General features: G+C 51.6%; 1 pseudogene; it reads left to right on the top strand.

The window, feature by feature from the left end:
- The first annotated feature begins 666 nt into the window (after positions 1-666).
- LOC145274051 (U2 spliceosomal RNA) lies at positions 667-811 on the top strand (annotated as a pseudogene).
- The last annotated feature ends 6,679 nt before the right edge of the window (positions 812-7,490 follow it).

The following is a 7,490-nucleotide window of genomic DNA, read 5'->3' as shown; positions in this document are numbered from 1 at the left end:
TGAACTTTTACTCCTTAACAGCCCAATTTCCGGCCGAAAATCAATCACATAGATTTTCCCAAATCTCAGTACCCTGTATATCAAATTTTGAGTCTGTAGACTGAAAATTGACAGAGTTATTGTGTCGGGAAATGTACACAGACACACAGACAGACACACAGACACTTTCACTTTTATAGATATAAAGATAGATAGACTAATAGATTAAACAAAAATATATACGTATATATAAATATATATGGAAACAATTTTTTGTTTACTGTAAAGATGTTACGCAAATATTATGCAAGTATAAATCATGTAGAATATCTGCATGAATATAATTATACGTAATAGTTTACTCTAGATGATTATCCCATAAGAAAACCGGGGAAAACTAATAGGGAATTAATTAAAATGAATGTTTAAATTAATTCCCTTATAGTTGGTCCCCGTTTCCCCTTCACTCCTCACATTAAAAATCGGCCTTGAGCCTAATTTGCTCGGTGGGGGAGCAAATAAATACCAACCCCACATATAAGACCTTGGTCAATGTAGAGGCAACCCTTTATACCAATTGTCACTATCCAGCTCCCCTACTCCCCGGGGAGCTGATCCCCATTTCCCCTTCACCCCTCACATTAAAAATCGGCTTTTTGCCTAATTTGCTCAATGGGGGAGCAAATAAATACTTCTTGGCCTTTTGGCCAAGATCAAAGTGTAGTATCTGTTCCGGCAGATACTGCACTTAAGATAATTTGTACCAGTCAATGGAGGGGAAACCCTCTATACTGGGACAATTATTATTTTTGGTAACCAGAGTGACCCCTTTTAGGGGAGCTGGTTTTTACCTCACATTAAAAACGGCCTTGTGCCTAATTTGCTCAGTGGGGGAGCAAATAAATACCATCTGTTCTGATACCTACATCGTGCGAGGCAGTGCTGTTCTGGCGACACATTCTCGTGCCCGGAACACCTGACAAGCTTTTTGGGTCGCGTTCTGTCCGCACCCCCACTTTGTCTGTCTTTCTCTGCTCTCCCCCCTCCCCCACGGGGGGGGGATCCGAGCTGATAATTTACGACCTTCCCGCGAGGGAGGGTCGGAAACACCTTCTCTCTTCCCTCCACTAACTGCCCACTCCCTCTCTCAGTTCTATCTCCCCTCTTGCCGCCTTTTGACGCCACCTCTTTTTGGCGCCAAAGTCGGCTCCCCACTTTGGACGCTGATTCCACGTCACTTTTTTCGGTGAATTTTTTAAAAGAGGGACCCAAAACGGACACCCCCAGCCCGGGGGCCACCAATATGGATACCCTCAGCCAGGGGCCCACCAATATGGATACCCCCAGCCAGGGGGCTACTGCTCCCCAAGAGGACGAATCCCCAACAGGAGAAAAAACAACTGCTGATGGGGCGTACCGCCCGGGTATGACACCATTGGACGCTCCCCAGGAGGGGGAAAATTTAACAACAGCTCCCCCCGAGGGCGACTCCCCCCAAAGGGAAGCAAAACCAAAATCGGTCGTAGCATCTCACTCCAACCACAAAAAGGAGGAGGTGCCGGACCAAAAGGACAATAAAGGGGACAGCGCTCCCCAGGAGGGCTGCTCTCCCAAAAGGGGAGTAGATCAAGAAAATGAGGGGGCATACCGCCTGGACCTCACAAACGAGGAAGGGGCAGATGGCCTCAAAGTAAACAAAAAGGATCATGCTCCCCAAGAGGCCGACTCCCCAAAACGGGAAGCTGCTCCCGAAAAAGACACTAAAAAGGGAGCCACCGCCCAAAAAGGTGACATTCCCACAAAAGGACTAACCAAGACATCTGGGGAGGCAGGAAGCGTCGCCAATAAACAGGCAGGGGCGACCTCCATAAAAGACCAAAAACGATCTAACCCCACTAAAGATCCCATACCAACACCAACAAGAGGGTCTGCGTGGGGGAAGACCGTAGAAAAACAACTGTCCCCTCAAGAGTATAGAGACCTGTACCTGACAAAGTACAGACAATACATAGAGGGGGCAGATATAAAACCCATACCGGGTGCCTGGGAGGCGATTGAGGGCAGAGTCCTGTCCTTTGCCATTTCCGATATACCGGAAAACCGCCTCCTAGGAATGAAGAAGGAAGACATGGCGGGGCTTCTCCACAAACTTAACATCCCAGTACTATACCTGTACCAGAGGAGCTTCGCTGTGTGGGACATCCTCCTACCCACCAAGGATGATGCGGAGAGACTCTCCCTCCAAGAAATAAAGCATGGGAGAGTCAAACTAACACCTGAATACCAGGGCAAGAGAAGGACTCGGGTGCAGGTATTTAATGTGCCAACCCAAATACCTGCGGAAGTATTAGGATGCCTCTTCAGCCAGTACGGTGAGGTAGAACAGGTGACCCCAGTACGGTCAAAAACTGGGACTCACCTGGGCTGATACACAATAGCAATGAGGCTGAAGAGGGAAGGTTTTCAAGCAATACCACCGCTGCTGACATACAAAGACGCCAGCATAACGGTAGTGGTGGAGGGCCGTCGTCCACACTGTTGGTTCTGCCAAAAGCAGGGCCACATGGCTAGGAGTTGCCCCCAAAGGGTAACCCCTAATCCAACAACCCAAAAGGCGGTCACAACGCCTGAGACAACGCCCGCACCAAAACAGGCGGCAACAACCCCTGCAACTGCAGCACCAACCCCAGCTCCAAGGAAAACCCAAACCACCCAGGAGGCCAAGGGGGAAGAATGGAGCACGGTAGTGAGACAAAAGCGGAAACACATAATCCCTTCTGCCACCGTCCCACCACCAGCCCTAAAATCGAGGCAGGAGCCTCTGCAAATGCAGCAACAACAACAGCCACCACAGCCAATGCCGCGGAAACAACTGCAGCAACAACTACTGCAGCAGCAAAATCAGCAAGTGCAGCAGAAGCAGCAGCAGCAACGACACCAGCGAGAGCAGCAACAACAAAAACAGCTGCAGCAGCAAATAGAGGAGCAGACACAACCAACGGTCCCCACACCAATCGAGACGGGGATCAAGCGGAGAAAAGACTGCTCCTCTGAGGATGAATCCGCAAGTGAGAGGGAGAGGAACTCAACCTCACCTCTCCCCAGTTCATTCGAAAGAATGAAAAAGAAAAACAAAAGAAGAAAAGAGGAAGAAAAGGTGGCCCCACTCCCTGTGAACATACACCACCCCTAACAACAAAATCCACTTCCACCCCCAAACCACACACTGCACCAACACCAGACATCGCACCAACACCAGACACCACACCAACACGAGACACCACACCAACACCAGACACCGCACCAACACCAACAACAACACCAGACACCGCACCAACACCAAACACCGCACCAACACCAGACACCACACCAACACCAACACCAGGCACCACACAAACACCCGTCCCCACACCAAGGCAAACTGAGCCACTACCCCAAAAAGAAAATGAAAAGAATGAACCGAGGGAGAGGAGAGACTATCTGCCTCTTGCAGACCAAAGGTCCTTGCCCCTAAGGAACTATGTAATGTAGACCCTCTATCTGTGGCCACAGACATTTCCCATCGGCAGAGGAAAAACTTAAAACCTCTGCTCGATTACAAACAGATAGAGGGGAAAGATGTAAATATCCCCTCAAATTTCCCGGACGCCCCACTCCTAATAACTTTTGTCAGAACTCCAGAGGCCTGCAAGACCAACTTGTGGACAAGGCTGCAGGCCGCTGAAGGGGCGTTTCCGGGAATTGAACTGGTGAAAAAAAATGACCCTTCTCTTGATGAACTGTCAAAACAATGCAAGGGAAGGGTCCCCGTGTTGGTCCATCCGTCACTCTACAGGGCCATAAAATTAATTTATCCTTTGGACGTCGGCGGCATTGCGAGAGAAAGTCAGGATATGAAAAACTTGACCACCTTGAGCATGGCACATAACGTCGGCGTCCTCTCCCCAGCTGACTTCGGAGCTGAGTGTGACACACCCTAAGGTAGGTACCATGGCTTTGAATTTGGCTAGTTTGAATGCGAGGGGCTTGAGATCACCGGGCCGGGCGGCTCGCCTCCGGCACGACCTCTTGTCCCTGGGAGTGGATGTGGCTGCGATTCAGGAGACGCATTTCGTTTCCTCTGTGGACTGTCAGGTGCTGGCCCGAGACTTTGAGGTTTTCTCAGCATATGGCAGCCCGCGGGGGAAGGGAGTTTCCGTGCTGGTTAAACGTACCCTGTCGGCGACGGTCGACGTTGTCCATAGAGATGCGGTGGGTAGGCTGGTTGTGGCCGATGTTGCCGTAAAAGATTCTGTGTTTCGGGTGATTGCGGTTCATGCGCCCAGCACCGCTCGTGAGAGGGTCTCATTCTTCAGTCAGCTTGACGCGTTTGTAGATTGTCGGAAGCGGGTAGTGCTAATGGGGGATTGGAATTCCATCTTAGACCCCGACATAGATAAGGTAGGAGGCGGAGCTAGAGGATCGGAGAGGTGCGAGTCCAGTCTGGCTGATCTGATGGCTAGATGCAGTCTGGTCGACAGGTTTCGGTTCGAGCATTCAGGGCGGGAGATGTGGACGTGGACCAATAGTGTTTCCTCCTATCCAAATACTTATTTGGACAGGATGTTAGTTAGGAGAGGCGAAGTAGACTTCTTATCTTGTCCCACGTTCACTTGGCTAGGCCAGACGGACCATAAATTAGTTATGGCCCGGCTGAAGCTAGGAAATAGGCCTAAGTTAGCGGGGTACTGGAAGTTAAACACCTCCCTTCTGGAGATACAAGACTTCCAAGATCAGTTAAGAGAATTGATTAAAAAGGCACTAGTGGGGGCGGTTACCGGGAGTAAGTGGTGGTTAGGTCTCAAAGCCAAGATCAGAAGCTTCTCCGTCAAGTATGCCCAGCGCCTCGCACTAGATAAGGCCAAGACGAAGAAGAAGCTAGAGCAGAAACTAGCCCAGGCTACGGGGGAGGGTGATAGGGTTAGTCAGGAACTAGCTAAGCAGGACCTTCTACGCGAGACTAGCGAGCGTTACGAAGGCCAAGTAGTTAGAGCTAGGCTTAGAAAGATAGGCAACGAGGCAGTCAATTCTGATGCAGACGTGCGCCGTGAGGTTTCTAGGCGTGGCTCGGACAAATACATTGCAAAAATCAAACATCCGAATGGACGCACCCTGGAATCGACTCAGGAGATCTGCGAGGGGTTTCGAGAACATTTCGAGGAGCGTTTTACGCAGCAGCCCGATCTTCCGGTCCTTGAGTTTAGCGACTATTTGGCCGACTCTCTCCGCCTCGAGGCGGCTAGAGCGGCTAGTTGTGAGGGCCGGGTGACGGAGCAGGAGGTCTTTACTGCGCTGAAGCAGGTCAGCTGTGACAGATCGCCAGGACTTGATGGTCTGCCATACGAACTGTACTTGAGGCTGTCGCCCATATTTCTGCCTCTTCTGACGGATATGTTCAACCATTGGTTTGCTCAGGGATCCATCCCAGGGCAGGTGACCAAGGGAGTGATCACATTGCTGAAGAAAGGTGACGGGCATGGAGGGGAAGAGTTAGACGACTACAGGCCCATAACTCTGCTAAACACAGAGTTGAAGATTTTGGCCAAGGTCCTGTCGAATCGGCTGCAGGTTGTTATCGACGAGTTGGTTGAACCGGAACAGAACTACGCTGTGAAGGGGAGATCGATTCAGAACAACTTGCACCTGATCCGCATGATCCTAGAGGGGGGAATAGATGACGACACGGAAGCCGCGCTGATAAACTTAGATCAGTCCAAAGCTTTCGATAGGGTCGACCATCGTTTCCTGGTATCTGTCTTAGAGGCCGCCGGTTTTAAACCGGACTTTTGCAAGTGGATCTCCATAATGTATCGACAGCCCATGGCTGTCGTGCAAGTGAACGGAAAGCGCTCGAAACCCTTTGTTATCTCTCGGTCGGTTCGTCAGGGTTGTCCGCTGTCGCCCCTGCTTTATGTCCTGGCTTTGGAGCCTCTTCTCCGCAAGCTGAGACATGGGGAGGCAAATTCGGCCCTGCGCGGAATGGCTCTGCCTGGCGGCTCAGCTGCCAAGGTATCCGCGTTCGCCGATGATGTCACGATCTTCGTGTCGGGCTTCAGAGACATTGAGGTCGTGTCGGAGGCACTCACACAGTACGAAAGAATTACAGGGGCCAAGATAAACCGCAACAAGTCGGTAGGACTGCGGTTGGGCGCATGGAGTGGCAACGCAAACCTCCCTGCGCCCTTCAGCTGGACAGATGGCCCGGTCCGGATCCTCAGCGTGTGGTTCGGACCGGGTCTCCAGCTTGACAAGAATTGGTTGGAGGTACGGTCAAAGGTGGAGGCTGCAGTCAATTCGTGGCTTCCTAGGAAACTTTCCTTAAAGGGTAGAGCTGAGGCGTGCGCCACTTACGTCTTTCCTCTCATCCTTTACCGACTGGCCGTACTTCCCCTGCCTGCACAACACCTAAAAGCTTTTGTCGAACTCTTGTACTCGCTCCTTTGGGACAGAGGAAGATACTGGGTGAGCGGACAGGTCTGTATTCAACGTCCGTGTGAGGGAGGCTTGGGAATGCCGGACTTGAAGTGTCATCGAGATGCTGAGAGGCTGGCCTTCCTGAGCCACTATATGCAGGATGATCAACCGTGGCACCCCGTGGTTACTGCCGCCTTCCCCGACCTCGTTCTCGACCCTTCTATCGAGAGCCGTCGCAGGCCGCGGGGAGAATCTGCCTACATGAAAGAGTGCCGAGCCGCGCTAAAACGACTACCAAGGTCCAGTGACCTTGTGACTGCTACCCGTGGGGAACTCCACAGGGATCTAGTGAAGGGGGGCGCTGACGACCCGCTATGCGCGCGTTTGGGGTGGCAGCAGAGTGAGATCCGCTCCGCGTGGAGCTGGGCGCCAGGTTCGAGTCATCTGAACAATTCGGAGTTCTCTCTGACCTGGCGATTGGCCCGAAATGCACTTCCACTCAACAACATACAATGCAGTTCTGGGTTTCTGGAGTCGCCTGATTGTCCCCGTTGTGGGACAACGGCCGTGGAAACTACGGATCACGCTTTCTTCGATTGCCGCGAACTCCGCCAGTACTGGTCGTATGTCAGTGGGGTGACGGCTCGCATCGATCCTGAGCATCCTCGCCCAATTACTGTATCCAATGTTGTGGACAACGTGAGGCCGCCGTGGGACCGGGAAAGACAAATGGTCTACGTTACGATCCTGGCCGTGGCGAGAATGGTGATTTGGACGTCGCGTCTGCAAGGTTGCCGGGGGGGTGTTGTCTTTTTCTGATCAAGATCTGATCGCGTTCTTTAAACACCAACTACGGGTGAAGATCAGATGTGATAGAAGAAGGCTGCATCGCGCGGCATTTGACAGAAGATGGATACATGTGGCAAGTCTGTGTGTACGAAGAGGAGCCAAATTTGAATACGTGTTCCCCGCCTAGGTGTGGAACGCGCAGTTCTGTAAAGTTAAATTAAACAAGTAGTCTCTCAGCTAGCTGAGTGTGTGTTCCATCCCTCCCCGAT

This window comes from Euprymna scolopes, chromosome 4, assembly GCF_053919585.1.
Source record: "Euprymna scolopes isolate OS-2025 chromosome 4, ASM5391958v1, whole genome shotgun sequence".
NCBI lineage: Eukaryota > Metazoa > Mollusca > Cephalopoda > Sepiida > Sepiolidae > Euprymna > Euprymna scolopes.
Note: the sequence above shows the minus strand (reverse complement) of the source record. Positions and strands in the feature narration are given on the sequence as shown.